Below are 27,021 nucleotides of genomic sequence, written 5' to 3' on the forward strand. Positions count from 1 at the left end.
TAGTGACGTCATCGATTTGGGCGTGATGACGTCATCGATACTTTTTTAAATGGGAATAGGAGTTGTGTGGTAGCTCATTTGAAAGGTGATTTAATTCTCTTTTCAGTAATATAACATCATTATGTATACAGGGTGGCCAAAAAAAAATAATTTTTGAATTAAATTATTTGCCGCAAAAAAAAAGAATATAATAATATGTAATTTATTTAATTTACAATACATTTTACTGCTGTCAAAAAGAGAAAAAGAAACGTTTATTTGACAAATAAACATTGCTTTTCGCTTAAATTAAATTTAAAACAGCCACACACCTGAACAAACAACAGCCACAGTCTTTGCAGTTTGAACATTTAATTTTAGCGAAAAGCAATGTTTATTTATCAAATAAACATTTTTTTTCTCTTTTCTGACAGCAGTAAAATATATTTTGAGTTAAATAAATTACATATATTCTTTTTTGCGGCAATTAATTTAATTCAAAAATTATTTTTTGGTAACCCGGTATATATAATGATGTTAATGTTTATATTACTGAATAGGAAATTAAATCACCTTTCAAATGAGCTACGGCACGACCTCTATTCCCATTTAAAAAAAAATCATCGATGACGTCATCACGCCCAAATCGATGACATCACTATGATGCAATATACGTCAAAAAATCATAATTTAAAAATAAAAATCGACCTGTCAGAGCTGCAACTCTGAAAATGATTAAGTCATGAGAAAATAGACCGTTTCCACACTTTAGGAATGCACTGTATAAATATAGATGCAATATCTATTTCGTCTAATGCTACATCTTAAGTACATGTTTCATGAAACCATTGTTTACAAAGACTGCATTCCATCCAACTTTCATCTGGTGTTCAATGTTCTCATGTGACAAATAATCATATATTTTTCGCTGTAATATTTCAATAATTTTCACCCTCAATAATTTTAAACTATTTCTTAATAGAAACCTTACTAATATCCTACTACTGACTCCACCCGTCTCCCGACTGAAGTACAGGTAATGCAACAGAAGTTTCTAGGTACGCTTACCTTTCTCTGGATTCAACTACAGCTGAACATACTCTTTTTCTCTCTGTGCCATAGTATAAGAGGCTAATCCGTTATAGACACACCGCTAATCCGCTAAAAACAATCAAACCCTGTATGAGAAGTTACCGCGTGTGAAACGGGCATATGTGACTTTGATAGATAAGCGAATGAACAGTGACTTGGAGTAATGTCAAAGTAAATTAATAGTTTAAAATGTATTCTATATTTATATCTAATTCGTATACCTAATTTTTAACTTTTAAAGGGGGTGTAAAGCTAGTTCGCGTCCGCAGGATAATACTGCACGTGCAGCCTGGATAATCTAAATTGACTAGCACAAGAGGCGCCAGACAATGTTTTCGAAGATCTCCTGGCAGAAAGATATCACAGTTTTTTAAGTAATTAAAGATGAGACAACTATTAATAAATGGACTGTACGAGCGTGGCAATTTAGTATCGAAGGTATGAGAAGAGCAAACATTTAGTGGAGGACTGTCCGATCATATCCTACGATGGCAGTCGATTGAATATGTCAACTAAATTTTTGTATGTAAAAATTAATTATTATTTACGATGTAATGTATTGTTCTTTTTATTTATGTACAAAAACTGTGATGTAGCCATACGCTAAATAAATAAAATAGTGACTTGGAGAAAGATTTTGTATAAACTTATTATATTGTCTGTATAACATCATATTACCTGTCTAATATCCATTGAAGCAGCAACCTCTTATACATACAGTCCACATAACTCTAAAAATATACTAATAATTTCACATATACATCTATGTCTATTGTACACCTGAAACACTATACATTGAACTATTTTTTGAACTGCCTAGTAACAAAATAAAATTATTTCTTAAATTTTTATTTTCAGAACGACTACCGAAGTGGAAACCGAAACATAACATCAAACGTATTTTAAAATTAAATTGTAGTCATGATGTTTTATTCTAAAATTGCAAGCGTCAATCATTAATTCGTTAACTAATTTAACAGCGTTCAAAACTAATAACGTAGCTAAATTAAACCAATTTTATAGGCTATTGATTATGTACTATAGAAAGGAACTACAACGTTAACGGGGTTTTATTACTTCATATGGTCAATGAATCTCTATGTATGAAAAAACCGCGGAGTGCTACCATTTAAAGGGGTGCGTTTTTGAGAAATGAGTGAATTAGTCCCTGGGCACAGGTTACATTAGGGTGAGTTCTATGCACTTTTGGTACAAACACGTCTACATAAAAATTGTACCTGGTTAAATTTCCTATCTAAATATAACTTTTTAAAGTCAAAGATACTTTTTTTTACAAAAATATATTCAAAAGAAAAAGCCCAAAGAAACCTAAAAGAAAGAAATTTTGTTTTTTGTCCCATAACTTTTGTCCACGGGGATATAGGTATAGACATTGCTTCACAGAAAAAAAACTTACATATTTTTTCTTTAAAATGGTGCTTAGTAGAGGTCGTTAGGATTTACAGTTTTCGCAATATGATTTTTCAAAGTTCGCCACTCACAGCAATTTTGGGCAATTTTCCTTGTTATATCGCAAATATTTTTCTGTAACTTTTTCTGCGCAACTTTAGGCATATGCAATGATACATGTAAGAGGAATAGAAATCAATTACCTTTAAAATGTTCTACTGTATAATGTTGTACGACTTCTTTTAGAGAGGTTATCTTTTTCAAGATTTTGTACTTTTAACAAGTTTTTATATTTTTTACGATTATTTTTTAAATTTCCCATTATAACTTTTTTTCTTCTACATTTAGGTATATATTATATAATAAAAAAGAAAGCTTATTCTGTTTACTTTAAAATGGTGTATTATAAAAACTTCTAGGATTATTTTTGAATAAGATATGCTTTTTCAAAATGTAATAAGTACTTGCAACGATTTTTGATTTTAGGATTATTTTTTAAATTTCTCCTTATAACTTTTTTATGTGATTGTGTGTTATGATTGAATCTTATTTTTTATAGGTAATACTTTGGATCCACTTGACTCGGCCGGGCAAACTTTAAAATATGGATTAATTCCAATATTTACTGTCAAAGCTCCTGCACCACAAGCTTTGCTTGAAAAAATAGCATGTAAATGTACCAAAGGATGTACAAAAAACTGCGGTTGTAGGAAGATAGGAATTAGTTTTTCAATATTCTGCAAAGGGTGCATATGCATGGGTACTAATTGTGGGACTCTAAGATAACTGAGGTGTCAGAGGAAGATATTGAAGCTAATGCTAATGAAGAGATGGACTTTGATTTTGAAATTTTTTAAATGTCAACGTTTAAATAATTTTAACTAAAGTGATGTTTTCTAAGACTAATGTTTATGTAATTTTTGTAAAAGAAATAACTTTAAATAATACAGGTAAAAAAATATCAAAGAATCACTCGGTTTCCATTATTTAAATATAGATGATACACCATTTTAAAGAACAGAAAGTAAGCCCTCTTTATTCAGCAATATATAGTATATTCATGTACAAGAAAAAAAAGTTATAATGAGAAATTTAAAAAATAATCCTAAAATCAAAAATCGTTGCAAGTACTTATTACATTTTGAAAAATAATATCTTATTCAAAAATAATCCTCGAATTATTTGTAATACAAAATTTTAAAGTAAACAAAATAAGCTTTTTTTATTATATAATATAATATATACCTAAATGTAGAAGAAAAAAGTTATAATGAGAAATTTCAAAAATAATCGTAAAAAATGTAAAAAATAATATTTTTTTTATATTAGGTATTATATATTATATAATATAATATTATATTATATATACTATATATAATATAATATTATATAATATACAATATATCCTATAATAATATAATTTTATTTTTATATTATATTATAAAAAATCGTTAAAAGTATAAAATTTTGAAAAACCATAATCTCTTTAAAAAAAAGACGTACAACGTTAGACAGTAGACCATTTTAAAGCTAATTGATTTCTATTTCTATTACGTGTTCCATTTCATATACCTAAAGTTACGTGGAAAAAAGTTACAGAACAATATTTGCGAAATTACAAGGAAAATTGCCCAAAATTGCTGTGAGTGGCGAACTTTGAAAAATCATATTTCGAAAACTATAAATTCTAATTACCTCTACTATACAACATTTTAAAGAAGAAATATGTAGATTTTTTTTCTGTAAAGCAATATCTATACCTATATCCTCGTGGACAAAAGTTATGGGACAAAAAACAAAATTTCTTTATTTTGGGTTTCTTTGTGCTTTTTCTTTTGAATATATTTTTGTAAAAAAAAGTATCATTGACTTTAAAAAGAGATATTTAGATAGGAAATTTAACCAGGAACAATTTTTATGTAGGTATGTTTATACCAAAAGTGCATAGAACTCACCCTAATGTAACCTGTGCCCAGGGACTAATTCACCCATTTCTCAAAAACGCACCCCTTTAAATGGTAGCACTCCGCGGTTTTTTCATATATAGATGTCCATTGACCATATGAAATAATAAAACCCCTTAACGTTGTAGTTCCTTTTAGCTACCTTATTTTGAATATAATCAATAGCCTATTATAATTAGTGATCAAATTAAACTGTCCAGCAAGCGAAAACCCGGCCAATCTAAACCATTTCATATTATGTGTTCATATCAAACAACTTTTAGTATTAATCGAGGACTACCCAATTTGTTTGTTTTTAGCTATAAATATTTTTGTTATAAAGATTTTATTATAAATATTTTGAAATGCATATCCAATTAATTATCCAATTAATTTTCCTGCCCAATTTTCTGTTGAACATGCGCAGAAATTGAAGAGTAGTGAATTTTGGATATTTATACATATTTGTGTATTAAGATACATAATATGTATTATTATGATCTGAATTTTCTTCTTGTTATAAGATTAAGATGCCTTTCATTAATCACATTAGTTAATTAATTATTTTAATTGCTACTCATAAAAAAACAAAATTTAATAAACGTTTTCAATAAAACTTATTCTCAGGGCTAATTAATTGTATGTATTACCTTTATTTTGTGTCTTCTAGTATTTCTGGTTGCTTGCTTTATCCAGGATAAACAGGGAAAATAAATATACTCAAAAACTCATATAAAATTGTTTAACTACCATTTATTTAGATATTATACCATAAAATATAAAAATTCAAATTTATGCTAATAGTACAAAGCTTTTCACCTCACAATTTTTACAGAATGGATGGAGTTTCTTAAAAATTTGAGAATAAGTAGTTGATAGTCCAAGGATCAAAATATATATGATGCCGAAAGGCGCTTTTACCATGGGGGTGGTTGCCACCCCATCTCGGGAGTGGAAATTTTTTATTATATTTTGACCGTAAAAGTTGATAAAAACGTTCATTCTAAGCAAGAAATGTTCTATACATTTTTTTTGATAATATTAATAGTTTTCGATTTATTCGCTATCGAAAGTGTTAGTTTAATATATAAAAAAATAATATTTTTCGATATACTCATTTACGATTCACTCAATTTTTGCCGTAGAAAAAATTTTTTCAAACCAAATTCTTGGGAATTAAATAGCCTACAATTTCATATTTAAACATTTTTTAGTATCTCTGTTGCTAATCTTTCTATTCTGCAGAAAATGGCATTTTTTATTAAACTACAAAAATTCCTTATTCGCTTTTAATTCCAGTTTTTAAAAACTAATCATTCTAAGCCAGTCGAACTTCTAGAATATATTACTAATACATAAATAAAGAAGAATGAATAAGGCAAATGACTAAAAACACCGCTAAGTTACATTATTATGCTTCCAATTGGATTTCTCCTTTTTCTTTCAAAAAAATATATTGATTTTTTAACCGTAACTTTTTGTTTTTTATGTTAGAAAGTTTGGTAAAAAGAGATTTGTAGGTTTTTACAAGATCTGTATTTCTATTAATATTAAATCTTTTTAAAATCCTCAGTAGCAAAAAGAGATGACTTTGAAAGGGTTGGTAAAGGTGGTTTTTGCATGTCAATACAAGATTTAATTGTCAATAGCTCACTCAATTTGTGCCGTAAAAAAATTTTTGCAAATCAGGTTATTGAAAATTAAATAAGCTACAATTTCTTATTTAAACATTTTTTCGTATCGCTGACGCTAATCTTTCTATTATGAAGAAAAGGCCATTTTTTCCAAACTACAAAAATTCGTTATTCGCTTTTAACTCCATTTTTTTTTTAAACTAATCACTCTAAGCCGGCCAAGCTTCTAGAACCTAAAAATAATACATAAATAAAGAAGACCAAATAAGGTCAATGACTAATTTTAATTAGCATGGTGATTAGGGGGTTGCTTTCGATCACTTTTTCGTTGAAAAAAAGAGGAACTGACGTTCTTTTCATTATAAGTCACTTCATTTTTGAGGTAGATACTTTTTTTATTTCTTGAGATAAATATTTTTATATACTTTAAATTAGTTTGAACAAGTTATCCTCGAAAAATGCATAGTTTTCCCGTCTTTTAACTTTGAAACTACAATATTTAGCATTTGAAGAAGAAGAGCTAAAATGTAATAAAGTATAGCTCGATTACTATTGGTCTTGTTTATTTTTCCTGGTTTTGTTTATTTTTCCAAAAGGTACATTTTTGTTAAGATAAGTTGTTTTGATAAAACGAAAACTTTGGGAGTTATTAGCAGAAAACTTAAAAACATTGATTTTTTCGATATAAAACTAACACTTTCGCTAGGGAATAAATCGAAAACTATTTTTTTATCAAAAAAATGTATAGAACGATTTTTACTTAGAATGAATATTTTTACCAACTTTTGCAGTCAAAATATAATAAAAAATTTACACCCCCGAGATGGGGTGGATAAGTAATTCACTTACCGTCGAGTTAAAAAATCTTTTAATTTTAATTTATTTTTTGAAAGAATAAAGAAAACTAACGAATTATTTATTAATATTGAAACTTATGGTACAATTTGTTAAATTATTTAATGAAATCCCACTTGTTTTGGGCTGTGGTTTCACTTCTAACAGAAACTCCTGCAGAATCGCATACATTAGTAGTATCCAACATTTTTTCTCTTCAAATACGCGATCAAAGTTGAAAACTTGGAAATATCAATGCCATCATAAAGAAAAACGGTGGATTTAATCATTGAATATTCTGCCCAGAGGCTTCCAGGAGCTTTCAACTGCATATGTCTTTGAACGAAATATGCCAATAGAGTCTTTTCTTCGATTCTTAAATTCTTGCCTTCGCACCATTTTTTAAAACTTTGGTAGGTATTTTGATAACGGATTTTGGATTTTTCGAGAATAATTGCGGAACACCCTTCTTCCCAAGCCCGTTCAATTTCTTCAAATTCACTTTCGCTCATATTTTAATTTATAATAATCAAAATTGTACTTAAAATTATTGACAACTAAATAAAAACTCAATTCTCCATTGTTGTTATGCACCCTAGTTACTACCTAACAACCAAAGTATCTATCTTGATAAAATGAATGAAACTAGTCAATATGACGAAAATGTTTAATTTTATAATTTATAATGATATCAATCGTGCAAAAAACGTTATAAGCATGTCGAACGTTAAGGGTAACCGATCTCAGACAATAATTGGAGTCGTCGCTCCGCTCCTCCTCCAAACAATTGTCTTCGATCGGTATAAAACCATTACCGTTCTCCATACTTAATATACTATTAATTCTACTATCTCCTTTGTGAACCAAATTTATTCAATTGAATCGGTAGATTGCTCTTATGATTAATATAAAATGAAAACAAATTTTAATTTAAACTTTTTAAGTCGATTGCTTATATCTTCTATGAATTTATGAAGGACTAATTTATGTGGCAAAACTATTAAGTTGACGTTGCTTTCAGAAAACAAATATGGTATGTAATACAAAACAACACTCTCTTGTCACAAATAATCTGACTAACTTTGCCGACGGACCCCTTATTTATTCTGCTGGATTATGTTGTCCTAGATCTCCCACGACGTGCTCCTCTGATTCTGCAAAGTGTGCTTCTCCTTTCAACTGTTTCAAAACAGCAGTCGTTTGAATTCTCTCCACAAATTTAAATTTTCAACTCAATATAAAAACAATATCAATCTTCAGAATCCAAAGATTTTTCCCTCGACGAGGTACGTCGTGCAAAGTTTATATAATACTGCTATTCGTTCCTTACAGAAACGGGAATCTTCTCGGACACAAGGAGTTTGGACTTCTCAACTTGGTTTCATTTTCGTCTCACACGATCCTGCTTCCACGGTCGCCAAAGTAACCCACTTTGGATAAATACACTACTTTCAAACTGGACTGATTGCTTTCGATGGTAATTACACAATGATTCCTTTTTTTCTCATCAGTTTTAAAATCACCACTCCATTCTCCTTCCATCCCTCTGTCATATCCAATCACACGCATTCACCAAACACCATATGCCTACTTTATTTTCTTAAAAAAATTAGTATTGTATACAAATTTCTTTCTTCTCAATTTCTAGGAGATTTTAAAATTGTTTTTATTTTCAATCTGAAAAAACTCTATATATCTTAAGCTAAACAAATTTGTTTACTATCATTTCCTTCTAGGAAACCATATAGAAAGCATTGTCTATTGCTAAATCTACCTCGGTATACATTAAAACTTTCTAAACCCCGTTCTAGTCCGTTCTTTTGAATTTATAAAATTTTCGTAGAAACTCTATCACTATAAAATTTTACTTTTCTGCGAAACACTTCTTACTGCTAAATTATTTTTCCACCTACCTCTACCGAAAGTATACTTTTCCGGACCTGATTGTAGGGAGCAAAGTTGTACTTTTCCTCCCTAGGGAGGAAAATATTTTTCCTCCCTAGGGAGGAAAAGTAAAAGTGACGTCATGGTATTTCATTCATGAAATATAACTTATTGACGCCCTGTATAATATCTATTTTCTATTACGAAGTATCTATACATTTTAACGTTTGTTTATAAAACATCCTGTATTTTGCAGAATGGTAAAAAACAGTAAATTGTTATTTTGATTTAACAATGTTTACATTAATAATTTGACTTATATTTGACAGTTGACAGTTATATTGTACCTACTTGTTGTTTTAGTTCTAATAAATTTTGTTGGTTAGTTACATAAATAAATTAAGTAAAAATGAAAAAATGACTTGTTATTTGAGGAAGGTGGAAAACCCATATGTATAACATGGGAGTAAAGTGCCTTTTCCTCCCTTGAATGATTACTGCCCTCCGCTACGCGTCGGGCAGTAAACTTCATTCTCGGGAGGAAAAGTTACACTTTCCTCCCTTGTTATACAAATAGCTATTATTTACAAAATTTGACCATACACAGGGCCTTGAAAATTTACGGTCGCGTGGTCTTTGACAAAAAAATTATTTTTCAAATTCTCCTCATAAAAATTATGTATGTATACAGAGTGAGTTTTATGTATGGAAACACTCAATTATCTCAGAAACGGCTTGCACGATTTTTATAGATTTTGGTGGGTAAGGGTTTTCTGAAATGGCCGATATTATAGTGGTAGTTACATTGTTGTCACATTTTTTGCTTTTCCGGAAATCTAATGAACTCTCTTATTTCAAATGGAACACCCTATATATTCTTTGCGTTTTGAAGTCCTAGAGAAATACTGACTATTTTTTATGTTATATTCCCTATACCTAAATGCCATAATTTCGGAGTTATTTATTAAAAAAAAATTAAACAAATTTTAAAAATCAATTTTTCGGCTCGGGTAAATATTATTTTAGATTCTTTGGATCATTGTGAACAAAAAAGATATTTTGTAATTTTTCTATAAAATTAATCGTTTCCGAGTTATAAACAATTTAAAACTGAAAAAAATCGAATAATAACGATTTTCAAGGTTCAAAAATTCAAATAAAAATTATTAGTTTTGAAACTGCGTAGTACCCAAATTCAAGTTCAAGCCTTATTTCACCAGATATCGATAAGTAATTTGAACTTGTTTTGTATTAAAATATTGTTTTTAGTTATTAATGCAGCCCGATCGCCCGTACTCTCATATGCGCTTTATTAACAAATTAAAAAGCGATGTTTTAGAATAAAACGGTCCAAAAACTCTTATGGCCAGCTCCTAGAAAAAGGATAGAGCTTGAATTTAGGTACTTCGTAATTTTTAAAATTATAATTTTTATTTGTGTTTTTGAACCTTGAAAATCGTCATTATTCGATTTTTTTCAGTTTTAAAGTGTTTATAACTCGAAAACGGTTGATTTTATAGAAAAATTACAAAAAAACTTTTTTGCTCCCAATATTCCAAAGAACTTAAATGTAGCAATAACTCCGAAATTATGGCATTTAGGTATAGGAAATATAACATGAAAAATAGTTAGTATTTCTTTAGGACTTCAAAACGCAAAAAATATACGGGGTGGTCCTTCGAAATAAGAAATTTCATTAGATTTCCAGAAAAACGGAAAATCTGACAATGTAATTGCCACTATAATATCGGCCGCCTCAGAAAACATTACCTACCAAAATCTATAAAAATCGTGCAAGCTGTTTCCGAGATAATTGAGTGTTTCCATACATAAAACTCACTCTGTATGGGCTCAGTATGCAAAACATTATGTACATAATGTATTATGTACATTATGTACAAAACATAATGTTACAACATTATGTCAATACAAACTGTTCTATAAAATCAAGAGGTTTTGCAATATTTTGCCATGAGTGAATGGAATATGCTTACATAGTTACTATAAGGGCATTCCAACGTGCTCTCAAAATTAAATCAATATGGCGGCTGGGAGGGAAACATAAATGTTATTCTGTTAGTTCTTAATGTGTTATCGATCAATTTAGTTACGTTTCTTTATAATATTGTTTTGTACAAGGATTAGTTTAACATTTTCACTGAAAAAATTAATTTAAATAGATAATATGCCTCATTTCTATTGTGTATTGAAGTGTGGAATGCGCAGAAAGGTCCGAATGGTCGTGAGTTCGAATCTCACCAGGGTCAGAGATTTTTCGTTTATTATAAATTAATGGATGAAAATAATTTCGAAAATAGGAACCGCAGACGTTCGGATACAATTAGCGTATCTTTGCAAAGACAATAGAGAGTTATCAAGTAAAATTCTATCAATCCGTTATTGTGACCGTTATTCCTGCTTCACGTTAATAGTTGGCAGCTGTCAGTCAAATGTCGTATTTGACAGCAAAATAATTAAATGGGTTTAAATTTTTTTCTGTTTTTGTTTTCTTTCACCCAACATACATATTTTGAAATTTTTTCCTTGTTTTGTACAATTTGGATCTCAAATTTTTCTAAAGAAATATGGAAGAGATCTTAGAACATGCAATAATTATTTGAAGCTAATGACGATGATATAGAATACGTGATACTAAATCACATTTTAAATGATGATAATGTTCCAAATGTACATCCTGTCTTCTATTTCGATACCTTGAGCCAGAACCTGAGAAAGCCAAACAGTATTTTCGATTTGAAAAACAGGCTTGTAAAGCGCAGCCTTTTCGTCTTTTTTAATAAATCTGTGTTCATATTGTATGTATGAAATAAAAATTTTTAAAATAAAATGTTTTCTAGCAAATTTTCACTAACTCTAAATGTCAAACAGATGGTCAACCAAAACCAAGCCAAGAAAACAAAGACAAAACACCTGTTAAAGTACAGAAGTAAAATTTCATAACACAGAACAGATTACATAACAAAACTTACATGTCCGAGTCTTACCGAATTGGTGTGATTCGCTACTAACGTTACCGTATTTCAAGCCAGCTATCCGACCTACCGTAACGGAGCCCGTTAACGTTAAAATCATTTCCGTTATTCAATGTTCATACTGCGCATGCTCCATTGCTAAAATAACGTTACCGTATTATCCTAGAGTTACTTGATAACTCTCTTATGACGTCGACTTTGCAAAGTAACAAGACACTGACTTAACACACACACTACACATTACTCCCCTGAGTTAGTGATAAGTTATGGTCTAAAAAACCATTATGAAATTGACTGGCCAGTTGGTTGTGAAAACCAGTGCCAATAAAACACAATAAAAACAAATCAAGTTTTCTAAGGTTCGTTAAAAAAATATTTCCTTTTGTTAACAATTGTATTCCACTTTATAGTGGCATTTTTTTTTAATTTGTCGTAAGTTAAAATATTATCTCCTAGTCCATAGTACAGCGTCCTTTTTGAAAGATAACTCCAAAAGTCTTAAAAATGGTCTTAACTGCTTCGTTCGACCGCTACCACTTTCTGAAAATTTTAAGAGAGAAGGTTGGACGCGTTTCCGCGAGTTATGGTACAACGACCGCTACCATCCAGTATATTCTACTACGTGGATTCAACACGAGGCAACCGCCGCGTCGCAGCGTTGAACATTCTGGACCTAATTGCGACGTATTGGACAGCAAGATCAGCAATTATAAAATTATAAAACACCATGTAAAAATCAATATTTTTCAGTCTGATAAAAAATAGTAAAAAGTAGTCTGATTTAAATGTTAAAGTAAAGTCTGATTTTAAATTATTGAGTTGTAACTAAAATCTTTGTTTGTCGAAATAAAAGTTTTTAATTGTGAAGTTCAGTTTTTAAAAAAGTGTCTTTCACAAGAACATTCATAATTCACGTCCCGCGTCATTAACATGTTTACGTTGTCGGACTAATGAAACGCGGATGTAAATTTGTCAGGCAGGAGATCGACAATCTTTAGTAATTAAATATAAGTACAGTGGAACCTCGATAACTCGGATTAATCGGGACCGCGGCCGTTCCGGATTATCGAAAATCCGGGTTAGCCGGAGAATATAGTAAAAATTAATAAAATACGGTATAATTACAGATAAACTCCGTTATAATTGAAATAACATGAAATATATATGCACAGTACACATCTAAATTACGTATAGTTGTATAGAGTATTGTTCATTTCTTGGTAAAAAACTCATGCATAGACAAAAAACACGCAAACACAAACCTATCTGAAGCACGATTACAGAACGGAAGCGAAAAATACGACTGTACTACACACAATACGGTCAGAATCGTAACAATGTTAAGTTATTTAAGAACAGTGGAGACTAAGACCAATGTTTAAAAAAGACTTAAATAGTCTTTTAGTCTTTTTTGAACAATGCTAAGACACTTTGAAATAAATAAAGGAATGCACGTGCCTGTTGTTTCCGATAATCCGAGACAATGAACGACGCTCTGGCGCCGCGTGCCATGATTCATTTTTACTATCGTATAGTTCAAATTACACAAATACACATTATCTCTCAAATATTATATTACATACATTTTTATTAAAATGATTGTCTGATGAAAATCGGTCCGGGTTAGCCGGACTTCCGGGTTATCGGGGGCCGACTTATTGGGGTTCCACTGTACTTCAAATTGAAAATTAAGAAGATAAAAAAGATCAAGGCAGGTTTTGTTTATATTTGATTCAGAGTTAGACCACCATCTCCATATAGCTATTTCAGCATCCTTTTGCACCATCAATGAAGTTTATGCAGTCACAACTGAAAATTAAGAGTTTTGTAATAATAAAAACGTAGACTCCGACACCCGCAAGATGTCACTCTAGCGCGGTAGTTTTGTTATTACAAAACTTTTAATTTGCAAGATGAAGTAGTTTTCAATCCTAATAGCAAAATTAATAATATTGAAAATATTAAAAACATTGCTAAAAGATTTTTAAATTGAAAACTTATTGGTACACTTTCCTGGTGACACCTCCAATGCTTCTACAATTTGCAATCACATGGATGCTGCAGTAAAGACAAAGGGAAGAAATTCTACACTATGCAATTCACATCCCCCCCGTCTGCAGCTTGGTAAAGTTCCAACGGAAAATGCACCTGGTTACTCTACGGAGTAATACGACTATAAAATAAAAATGTATACCATTTTTATTCAGTTGCAAGGCGAAGGCAAAACAATCTTACTTTTCAATTAGAATACGGAGCGCAGTCCAGTCCTCTAAATCGCGATTTTCGGCTCTTATTGGAGCCCCATCGGAGAGAACGTAGGCACTGTTCTCCATATCCTAAATGACCAGCACCGAGAGTTTTTCCCACCCATTGCAACCGAAGTGAAGGTATTACGAGACTAGCGTCATCTGGCAATTGAAAAATGAAGTAGTTTTCAATCCTAATAGCAAAATTAATAATATTGAAAATATTAAAAACATTACTAAAAGATTTTTAAATTGAAAACTTATTAGTACACTTTCCTGGTGACACCTCCAAGGCTTCTACAATTTGCAAACACATGGATGCTGCAGTGAAGACAAAGGGAAGGAATTCTACACTATGCAATTCACATCCCCCCGTCTGCAGCTTGGTAAAGTTCCAACGGAAAATGCACATGGTTACTCTACGGAGTAATACTACTATAAAATAAAAATGTATACCATTTTTATTCAGTTGCAATGCGAAGGCAAAACAATCTTACTTTTCAATTAGAATACGGATAGTCCAGAAAGCCACTGCGCATCCGCTAGGGAAAATATTCTAATTCGTATTTTTTGCACAATCTTACTCAAAAAGGACTCCTTTTAACAAATTTGCATGTTTCCAGGACCAAAAGGTGGTCAAAAATTTTTTAAACGTTTTTTTTTTGTTTTTTTCCTAAAATTATTTTTTTGCATAGAAAAAAGTTTTTTTAGGTTTTTTGGATCATTCCAAACAGAAAAGGTCTTTAGTGAGTTTTCTCTAAAAATGATAGTTTTTGACATATAAGCGATTAAAAATTGAAAAATTGCGAAACCGGCCATTTTTAGTCCTCAAAAACTATGTGAAAAACTGAAAATTTGAATGTTGCCAAGGTAGGTAGATATTCTTTAAACATCGATTGATGAAATCCCTAAGAGTTTTTTGCAATACAATATTGAAAACTTCTTTGTTTTTTAATTGCTAATCGAGCGTGCGCGACACTATTTTCCACGGACAGTATGGTGCAAATAAAAGGAATAAATTCGTTATTTCGTAAACCGGCGACTTTAAGGAAGAATCCCGAAACAGGTCGATTTTTATTTTTAAGTTATGATATTGTGGCATATATGATATACTAGTGACGTCATCCATCTGGACGTGATGACATAATCGATGATTTTTTTAAATGAGAATAGGGGTCGTGTGCTAGCTCATTTGAAAGGTTCTTCAATTCTCTATTCAGTAATAAAAGCATTTACATAATTATTTATACAGGGTGTCCAAAATTTTTTATTAAATTAAATTATTTGACAAAAAAAGAAGTAGAAGGACACCTTGTATAAATAAATTTGTAAATGTTTACATTACTGACTAGAGAATTGAAGAACCTTTCAAATGAGCTACCACACTATCCCTATTCTCATTTAAAAAAATCATCGATTACGTCATCACGCCCAGACGGATGACGTCACTAGTATACCATATATGCCACAATATCATAACTTAAAAATAAAAATCGACCTGTTTCGGGATTTTTCCTTAAAATCGCCGGTTTATGAAATAACGAATTTATTCCTTTCATTTGCACCATACTGTCGGTGGAAAATAGTGTCGAGCACGCTTGATTAGCAATTTAAAAAAATAGGAGTTTTGAATATTGTATTGCAAAAAACTCTTCGGGATTTCATCAATAGATGTTTAAAGAATATCTACCTACCTTGGCAACATTCAAATTTTCAGTTTTTCACATAGTTTTTGAGGGTTAAAAATGGCCGATTTCGTAATTTTTCAATTTTTAATCGCTTATATGTCAAAAACTATCATTTTTAGAGAAAACTCACTAAAGACCTTTTCTGTTTGGAATAATCCAAAAAAACCTAAAAAAACTTTTTTCCATGCAAAAAAAATAATTTTAGGAAAAAAACAAAAAAAAAACGTTTAAAAAATTTTTGACCACCTTTTGGTCCTGGCAACATGCAAATTTGTTAAAAGGAATCCTTTTTGAGTAAGATTGTGCAAAAAATCTTAATTAGAATATTTTTCCTAGCGGATGCGCAGTGGCTTTCTGGACTAGGAGCGCAGTCCAGTCCTCTGAATCGCGATTTTCGGCTCTTATTGGAGCCTCATCGGAGAGAACGTAGGCACTGTCCTCCATATCCTAAATAACCAGTAACGAGAGTTTTTCCCACCCATTGCAACCGAAGTGAAGGTATTAGGTGTTTTGCCTTCGCATTGCAACTGAACAAAAATGGTATACATTTTTATTTTATAGTCGTATTACTCCGTAGAGTAACCAGGTGCATTTTCCGTTGGAACTTTACCAAGCTGCAGACGGGGGTATGTGAATTGCATAGTGTAGAATTCCTTCCCTTTGTCTTCACTGCAGCATCCATGTGCTTGCAAATTGTAGAAGTCTTGGAGGTGTCACCAGGAAAGTGTACCAATAAGTTTTCAATTTAAAAATCTCTTAGTAATGTTTTTTATATTTTCAATAATATTAATTTTGCTATTAGGATTGAAAACTACTTCATCTTTCAATTGCCAGATAACGCTAGTCACCTAATACCTTCACTTCGGTTGCAATGGGTGGGAAAAACTCTAGGTACTGGTCATTTAGGATATGGAAAACAGTGCCTACGTTCTCTCCGATGAGGCTCCAATAAGAGCCAAAAATCGCGTTTCAGAGGACTGGACTGCGCTCCGTATTCTAACTGAAAAGTAAGTTTATTTTGCCTTCGCATTGCAACTGAATAAAAATGGTATACATTTTTATTTTTTAATTTGCAATTTAAAGTAGGTACTTACATTTAATTAATAAAGATTGTCGATCTCTTGTCCGACAAATTTACAGCCGCGTTTGTTAGTCCCACAGCGTAAATATGTTAATGACGCGGGGCACGGAAACGCGTCCGATCAAATTTTTCAGAAAGTGGTAGACTCGCTTAAACGAAGCAGTCAAGACAATTTTTAAGACCTCTGTAATCATCTTCTAAAAAGGACGATGTATTGTGGACTCTCCCGAAAAATCTCTCAGCTAAGAATTAAATGCAATACACACTTTTAAACTACTTTACTTTTCAATTATTCCATTTTTAATAGTGTCTATAAAACATTCCAGCCTTTTGCAAGTGTTTAACAATTTTTAACCACATCTTTATTTAAACTTTAACGCAAAAGTTCCTGTAACAAAATTATTTATCATTTTTGGACAATTTAAGCTCAGAAACAATGTACACTATGTCTGTGTGGATGTTTGTCATTATGCTATGATGAAGATTAAACAAATAACGTGGGGAACTTTACATTCCTGATGTGACATATGAAGGGATGGGGAGAAACAAAGCTTGGAGGACTACTAAATAAACTCCTCATAACGTAATTATTTAACAAAAGTTATAAAATAATATGTACATACTCTATTTATTTAAAATGTGTAGTAAAGTGTAATAGTAATACAGAGGCAAATTTTATATAGGCACCTTAAATATTGTTTAGAATACTTGGATATATTTCGTAGTTGCATTCACAAGCAGCTTATTTTGAAACACAAATGAGGCCCTTAGAATACAAGGCGTGTATGTGCCAAGTTTTGAGAAAACTTTGTTCAACGTTCTAGACAAAGTACACCGCACAAACCTTATGGAAAATAGGTACCAGTGGATTTCGTTCATACTTTGGGAAAATACACTTCGAAGCCTCCTGATAAAAAGTTCTCATGGGCACAACTCAATCGTATGAAGGATTTTCAAGATATAAAGGCACAAACTAGGAAAATTATATTTACTTCCAATTCCCTGAGTTACTGCTTATCTGGCAACATGTAGAAGTTTGGATCAAAGAAAAGTACTAGCAGTCTAGGATTTTTTCCTGGTTATGCAATGGCGACCTTTACTTTGACCTTGACCTTCAACGGACGTCATCTTCTAGAGTTTCGAGGGTTTTCACATGGGTTTTTGGGATCGCTACACACGAATATGCCATCAGAATTGACCTCAGGAGCACGTGGTGGCCAGGGCCACTAAAAAGGACATCATCTTCTAAAGTTTCGATGGTTCATTTAATTGATGCAAATGAAGATCAAGATATAGAGGCCCAAACTCGGAAAAGTATAAGATTTACGCGGTATTCCAATTCCGTGAGTTACTGGTTATTTGGCAACATGTAGAAGTTTGGATCAAGGAAAAGTACTAGCAGTCTAGGATTTATCCTGGCTATCCAATGGCGACCTTTACTTTGACCTTGACCTTCAACGGACGTCACCTTCTAGAGTTTCGAGGGTTTTCGGCATTAAATTAATATAAACAGATTACTCATGGGTTTTTGTGATCGCTAAACACGAATATTCCACCAGAATTGATCTCCGGAGGACATGGTGGATAGGGCCACCGCAAGGAACGTCATCTTCTAGAGTTTCGATGGTTTTTGGCATTTAATTGATGCAAATGAATTATTGGAGGGTTTTTGGAGGTCGCTAAACATGAATATGCCACCAGAACCGACTCCCGGAACACCTGGTTTCCAAAGTCAATGAAAAAGCCTCCTGGAGTTTCGAGGGTCTTTGGTACTATATTAATGCAAACGGATTAGTTATAGGTTTTTGGGGTTGCTGAACACGAATACGTGATCAGCACAGACAAAGGAGCACCTGGTGCCTAAGACGGCTTATCTTCTGGGGTTTCGGAGGAATCAAATGGAGGGATCAAATGGATTACTCTTAGGTTTTTAACTCCAGAAGATAACCTGTCTTAGGCACCAGGTGCTCCTGTTTCTGTGCTGATCACGTATTCGTGCTCAGAAACCCCAAAAACCTATGACTAATCCGTTTGCATTAATGTAGTACCAAAGACCCTCGAAACTCCATGATAGCCTTTCATTGACCTTGGAAACCAGGTGCTCCGGGAGTCGGTTCTGGTGGTATATTTGTATTTAGTGACCTCAAAAAACCGTCCGTAATTTATTTGCATTAATTAAATGCCGAAAACCATCGACACTCTAGAAGATGACGTCTGTTGCAGTGGCCGTGGCCACCACGTCCTCCGGGGGTCAATTCTGATGGCATATTCGTGTTTAGCGATCCCAAAAACCCATGAGTAATCTGTTTATATCAACTTAATGCCGAAAACCCTCGAAATTCTAGAAGATGACGTCCGTTGAAGGTCAAGGTTAAAGTAAAGGTCGCCATTGGATTTTTCAATTCAATTCAGTTTATTGATGTCAATATACAAAGTATTTACATAAGTCAAAATCGACTTGCGAGGAAAAAATCCTAGACTACTAGTACTTTTCCTTGATCCAAACTTCTACCTGTTGTGCCAAATCTTATAATTTTCTGAGTTTGTGCCTCTATATTTTGAAAATCCTTCATACGATTGAGTTGTGCCCATGAGAACTTTTTATCAGGATGCGTCAACGAGTATTTTCCCTAAGTATAAACAAAATCCACTGGGACCTAATTTCCATAAGGTTTGTGCGGGGTACTTTAAAAAATCTAGGTGGGTACTACTTCGTCGCTATTATTTAACATATATTCCGAAAAGATCTTTCAAAATTCCCACGAAAATATTGAAGAAGGAATAAAAATCAACGGAGAATACGTAAACAACTTAAGATACGCAGACGACACCGTTATTCTTGCGGACAGTGCTGAGGGTTTGCAAAGATTTTTTATTTTTAACCAGAGAGGGAGATAGCTTCTTGCTGAATATAAACACAAATAAAACAAAAGTAATAACTGTTACACGTGCACCAAATGCCGACAGTAGTATTCTTATATATAACAAAAAGATAGAACCCGTAAAAGATTGCAGTATCTTGGTTACAAAATAACAAACGATCTTGACCACGAGGTCGAAATACGTGTTTGAATAGAATATGATAGATTTGCTTTTCACAGAATGAAAAAATTCCTTAAAAACTCTATCTTACCGTTGGATATCCGATACCAATTTGTAACAACATTAATTTATTCCATATTGCTATTCGGAGTGGAAACATGGACTCTCGGAATTACAAGTATAGAAGCTTCTGAGAAGGATGCTGAAGATCTATTGGACAGATCACGTGACCAAAAACGAGGTACTGAGAAGAATGGGTACTGAGAGAGAACTCCTTAATATTGTAAAAAACAGAAAATCAAGTTATCTTGGACAAATTTACAGAGGAGAAAGATACTCATAATGAATAACTCATAATGAAAGGGATAGTGGAAAGAGAAGAGGTCCATAAAGAAGAAAATGGTCCTGGCTGAAGAACGTAAGAGGCTGGACAGGCATGGACACACATTTTACACTAAGAACCGTTCAAGATAGAGAGCAATTTGTTGTAGTTATAGCCAACCTTCAGTAACGGAGGAGGCACTGTTCATATTAAGACACGATAGTTCCCGAGAGTTGGCGGTATACCAAATAGTTAAAAAACATCGAACTGTTTTTTTGAAGTTATACTTCTTTAGGCACGAGGGTGAATTTTTACATTCCCTGGCGCATGCGCACACCGACAGTATGGTATTAGTCGCTACATCTTTTAAGTTATGTAGCGCAAATAAGGTGTGCGTGAAAAGAATATATTATTAGTGTTTTTAGTAACTATATTTATTATAATTTTTATGTCTGTGGATTTGTCTTCCTCCTAATAAGTATTATTGAAAATGTTTATTTTCAATTAATGTATCTGTCACCGTGACTGTAATTATGTCCGAGAAATGATCGACTGAATACAAAAACGGTGGTAGCTGATCGGTAGAGCATTCGCCTAGGGATCGAGAGTTCAAATCCGGACAAAGTCATATCCTTTTTTTTTTAAATTTTGTTATTCTTTCTGTTCTTTCTAAAACTAGTTTTATATTTAAACACAATACAAAAAAACTGTTTAAAGTAGATAGGTATATTGATTTCGTTGAAATCGTAATATGAAGTTAGATTATATTATAATAGAAGTATAACTTCTTACATGCGTACCAAGTACACACACATTATTTTTTTCTAAAACTGTCGTAATTGGTATATTTTAATTAAAATTAAAATTTAAAAATCCAAATGGATTACATGAATGTTCAATGTTCAGAACGTTTTCGAACTTAACAGTCTATCTTCAGTGAACCTATCAAAAAGGAAGTAATCCCGGTAGATTAAATTCGAAATATGTGGAGTAGGGATCGATTGAGAAGTATCACATATCACCGCAAGCCCACATTGCTCCCCCATGGGTCGATCAGGTCTAAATATTAACCTACATCAACTGGAATTGGAGTGTGAACTTACATCAACTAGAGCACCTTGCAGCGAAGTAAACCATTAAATTATTAAATAATAACCAACAACGAGAAATCTAAAATATAGATGCACTAATAGATCTCTTACGCCGGAAAGCAAAACTTGTAGATTTCGTAGAACGAAGGCGAAGAATATCATAGCCGCGCAACCTGAGAGAATGGTACGGATGTACATCAAATGAACTTAAGTCTGAATAGCTATGATGATTGCTGTTAAGAATCGTTTCTAAAAAATGTTGACTTTACTAATAGAAACAATAGTGCGTAATTAATAAACTGCGTAGAGCAGCGGTGCTCAAAGGGTCGATCGCCAAAGTTTTTGAAGTCGATCGTGGAGCTGCAAGCAGTTCAGAGCAAGTTTGAAAGACGCTTCGCTGATTTTAAAAAACTGACAGATATCGTAATATTCATGTCTAATCCATTTTCTTGTGAATACTTGGAAAAATTTGTCACTGAAATATCCATTACTTTCAATACGGAGATCATTTCCGTCCAAAATGAGATACTGAAAATAATTTCGGATATATACCTTAAGTCCAGGGCGACCAATACGACATTTTGATCTTTTATATCGTCTGACAAATATTCATTTTTGAGGCAAGTATATCTGCAGCTTACAGAATTTGCACCAACGTACTTGTGTGAGTCTGCATTTTCCTAAATATAGGTAGTGAAATTAAAGTATCGTAATCGGCTGACCAGTAGAAGGTACAGTCGAGGCCAGCAAAATTAAATGAACTATAGCCCACTCCTCAACACAAATAGTTGCATATGTAGATGATATAGTTCTTATGGGAAGAGACAAGGAAAGATTAAAAGAAGCAGCAACAATCCAGAGAAAGGAATCACGGAAAAGAGGTCTAGAAAATAACGAAGGAAAAACAAAATATCTACTCTGCTCTAGAAGAGAAGATAACAGGATGAGATAAATCAAAATAGAAAACTACACTTTTGAAAGAATTAACAATTAAAATATTTGGGAGTATGTAGTAGTAAATGGCCAAAATTAGAGAAGTGAAGAAGTAACGGAGCGAATACTAGCAGGCAACAAACATACTAGAGATATCGTAGGCTAATGAAGGACAAGAATTTATCCAGAAATACAAAACTGAAAATATACAGAGTTGCAATCACACCAGTAGTTACATACGCAGCTGAGACAATGTGCCTCACAGAAACAGATGAAGAAAATTGAGAATATTCGAAAGGAAAATCCTGAGACGGATTATGGGCCCGATAAGAATGGACAACGGAGAAATGAGGAAAAGAATGAACCATGAACTAAGAGACATAATGAAGGAAGAAGATATACTCGTAGTTAGATTTATTAATGAGATGAAAAGACTAAGATGGCTGGGACACATACAGAGAAGGAAAAACTACCTACTGATTAAGAAGATCACCAGATGGAAACCAGAAACTAAAAGACCAAGGGGAAAACCCAGAGAGAGATGGGAGGACCAGGTCATGAGAGATATCAAAATTCTGGAAGTGGGAAACTGGAGGGATCTATGCACATATCAAAATGAATGAAAGAAAATTGTAACGAAAGCCAAGTCATACAACAAACTTTGACAACACACAAGTGGAATGCGGAGTGATTCACCGCAATAAGCGACTCAGTGAGCTCTTAGTAAGAGCGGCAAACATTCCATCCGGAATGAAAAGCCCTGATGATGAATCGGCTGACGAACATCTCTCATCATGCTTACATTTGGTCCTCGGTAATTACGTACCATTATATGAAAAAATTGTGGAGGATATGCAGTGCCATGCATCAACATTCAAATAAAATTAAACTAAAAAATATGACTTTAATTGTAACTATCTGTAGTTACAACTTGTTATCAAACTGAAACGTGCAATAAAGCTTTTTATTTTCAAAATTGTTTTTTTTTTACTGACAGTCGATTGCTGGACGCTTGCAGTTGATGTGGTAGATCCCACGCAGTGTAAGTCTGAGCACCACTGGCGTAGAGCGTCAAGATCGCAGTCGTTGAAGTTGAAGTCATTCTGTTTTAGAACGTCCCGTCGCAAAGAGCAGTCGAATTATTAATAAAACACGCTGGACTTTTCTGTTGGTTTATGTTGTAATTGTTAGTTTTATTACAACAATAAAAATTGAAAAGTAAATTGGTTTTATAATTACGTTTATTGTGTAATCAATAGCGGGACAAGGTTCCTCAACAATTTAGGCCAGGGTAATAAGACAAAAATATACCCTGTTCGTGACACTTCAGCAGCCAGGGTACTGAAGCGTTTTTTCGACAGGTAATGCCTATAAGAACAAATTATAACTATTTCCTGCGTAGGATCTGGCGGTCATTTTTATTTATAAACACTGAACTGTCAAAAAATGGCATTTTCCCCTTTTTTTCAAATCAACGGAAAACAGTGAAACTTATGATTTTTTTAGTACAAATATCTTCGAGTTTATGGAACAAGCTTTAAAATTACGTATTACAAAGTTTGATATACTCATTTATTGTTAATATAATTGCGAAAAAAGGTCGGAATTGCAAAAAAAATATTTTCTCAATAACTTTTGTAAAAATTAGTGTACAGCTTTGAAATTTTTGTCAAATGAGGGTTCTTTGGTGCTTAATATGTGATAAAAATTTCAAAGCGATTCATTTAATTTTTTAAATTTTATTTGAATTTTTTATCCCAAAAAGCATTTTTTTGCAATAAAATAAGTCAGAAAAAAATAACCTTAGAACCATTCCACAGGTGCCAAATGAAAGAGCATGAGCTACATTTTCAACATGATTTAAAGAAGTGAATAAAAATTGCATTTATTAGTAACAAATAATTATGCAAAAGTATCGTTAATTTTTCTTTATAAACTTTTTGAATAACTTTTTCCAAAAAAATTAACTTTTTTACCCTGTTTTAACTACCAAATAATGTTATCTATATCATTATTGATAAAAAATTGTAATAAATGAATCTCGGAAAATGGTTCGAATGTAATTTGTTCGAAGAAATTTATTCGACGGAAATTTGTTCGAATGTTATTTGTTCGAAAAGAAATTTGTTAGAATATAAATTTGTTCGAACAAATTTAATTCGAATAAAATTCCGGATACCGTTTTTAAGGGTTGAAAAGTTTGGGCGCACTTGAACTGCAGAAATTTTAATAGCTATAATTAAAGTGGGTACTCGAATTGCAAAAATATATATTTTCAAAATTATTATTATTTACATATGTTATTACATCCTGTTATTACATATATTAAAATATACAATCGTACTTACAACGAAATATTATGGGCAACTCCACGTAAATAGGTTATAGTGTCAACTCTTACATCAAAACCATTTACTACATTTAACAGACGTGCTGCACTGTCTTTATATTTCTTCTTTTGTTGATGTATGCCGTGACCAGCAACTATTTGTTCGATTCGCACATTATTTATAGCTTGTTCCCTTTTTATTGCTTCGATCAATTTCCAAATTGTTGGATGTTCAGCTCCTACTTGCCCCTGAAATCCACGGTGCCATCCCTCTATGGAATTATTGGTCTTTGGAAGACCATCTAACACAGAATCGTAGTAGTTCCACATAGAAATGGGGAAACGTGGTTGGCGACGCCGATTTCTGCGATCTGGACGACCTATCCAAGTATCCTCGAAGTAGTCTACCACTAGACAGCATCCTAATTTTTAGAGCAAAGTCTATATTATTATCGTATGTCTGTTTTAATCCCTCTTCTTGAATTCGTCGATATATGCATTGACAAAAGTGGAAAAAACAACCACGTAACCTGGTTTGTGGAAACTCTGCTCCAATAGCTTTTATCATGGCAGGTTCGAAGTCAATCATAAAAGAAGTTGGATCCACTCGAGGTTCTAGCCGCTTAACTACATTTAAAATTTCACGATACACGGCTTCAGTTTTATTCGGCAACAGTGCATATACCAATGGAATTGCTACGCATTCATTTATTCCATGAATTGTATACAATTGCTCAAATAATAATGGTACCGTTTTTAACGTGCCATCAGCGTACCAATGCTCGCAATTTACTAGGAGTTGTAAATTTCGTCGTGTTGTAAACAATAAAATTCTCAAGTCAATCATACCACTATCAAATAAGAGGAAGTCTTCTCCATTGTCGGTTTTTCGGTACTCATCCGGAAATTGTATTTCGGCGCGTGTCTTTGGAAGCGTTGGTTCGCTATTCTTCTTTAATCTAACGTTTCGAATAGTCCTTTTCATGCTTTCTATTGAAGGTAGCTGGGAGCTTGCTGCAAAATGTAGTTGACAAGACGAACTTGAAATAATGTAGTGAGGTGTGTCTCGAGTTCTAACTGCAGCTTCCTTCATATTACTGTATGCCTCTTTCGCAGTAATCACGGCAGCTTCACCAGCATGATTATGTTCACCAGTTTCTTTCACTTCTTCTGGTCGTCTTTGAATTGCTCGACCTTTACAAGAGAACTTCTTAAAATTTGCACACTTCCAGTAAACTTTGGTATCACAACTTTTGTCCTGTACGTATAAATATCCGTGAAAACTAAGCATATCTTTGCCTTTCGAACTTTTAAAAAATTTCGCAGCCATTTTAAATCACAAATGTCATTAATCTTAAATGTCATTAATAAAATAAAATTCCTACCTGTCTAATTGCAATAGGGATATTAGAGATTACCTAAGTCATTAAGTATTAATCACGTAGACCATTCCCTAGATACGAATTCCTCGAATAATTTATTTATAAAATAAAATTCCTACCTGTCTAATTGCAATAGGGATATTAGAGATTACCTAAGTCATTAAGTATTAATCACGTAGACCATTCCCTAGATACGAATTCCTCGAATAATTTATTTTCGAACCAATTTCCTTTCGAACTACTTTCTTTCGAACAACTTTCTGTTCGAACAATATATATTCGAATAAATTTCCGTCGAATAAATTTCTTTGAACAAATTTCATTCGAACAAAATTCCGGATATGGTAATAAATATGTATAATTTCTTATATAACAAAATAAAAAGTTTATAAGGAAAGATTTACGATACTTTTGCATAATTATTTATTACTAATAAATGCATTTTTTATTCACTTTTTTTAAACCAAGTTGAAAACATAGCTCCTGCTCTTTCATTTGACACCTGTGCTATGGTTCTAATGACAGTTTCTTTCGACTTATGCTATTGCAAAAAAAATGCTCTCTGGGATAAAAAATTTGAATAAAATTTAAACAGCTGAATTAATCGCTTTGAAATTTTTATCACTTATTAAGCACCAAAGAACCCTTATTTGACAAAATTACAAAGCTGTACACTAACTTTTACAACAGGTATTGCGAAAATTTTTTTTTTGCAATTGCGACCTTTTTTCGCAATTATATTATCAATAAATGAGCATATCACACTTTGTAATACGTCATTTCAAAGCTTTTTCCATAATCTCGAAGATATTTGTACTAAAAAAACCATAAGTTTCCCTGTTTTCCATTGATTTGAAAAAAAAAGTGAAAAATGCCATTTTTTGACACTTGATTGTTTATAAATAAAAATGGCCGCCAGATCCTATGCAGGAAATGGTTACAATTTGCTCTTATAGGTATTACCTGTCGAAAAAACGCTTCAGTACCCGGGCTGTTTAAGTGTCATGGAAAAACCTTATTATCCTGGACTAATTGCCGACCCGCGTCGCGGAGATGGCACCTGAAGATAAATATTGCGTCCATTAGCAAATAATTTCGTATTATTTTTCTTAAGAGACAGCTCGATTTACTTTGATTC

This window comes from Diabrotica virgifera, chromosome 4, assembly GCF_917563875.1.
Source record: "Diabrotica virgifera virgifera chromosome 4, PGI_DIABVI_V3a".
NCBI lineage: Eukaryota > Metazoa > Arthropoda > Insecta > Coleoptera > Chrysomelidae > Diabrotica > Diabrotica virgifera.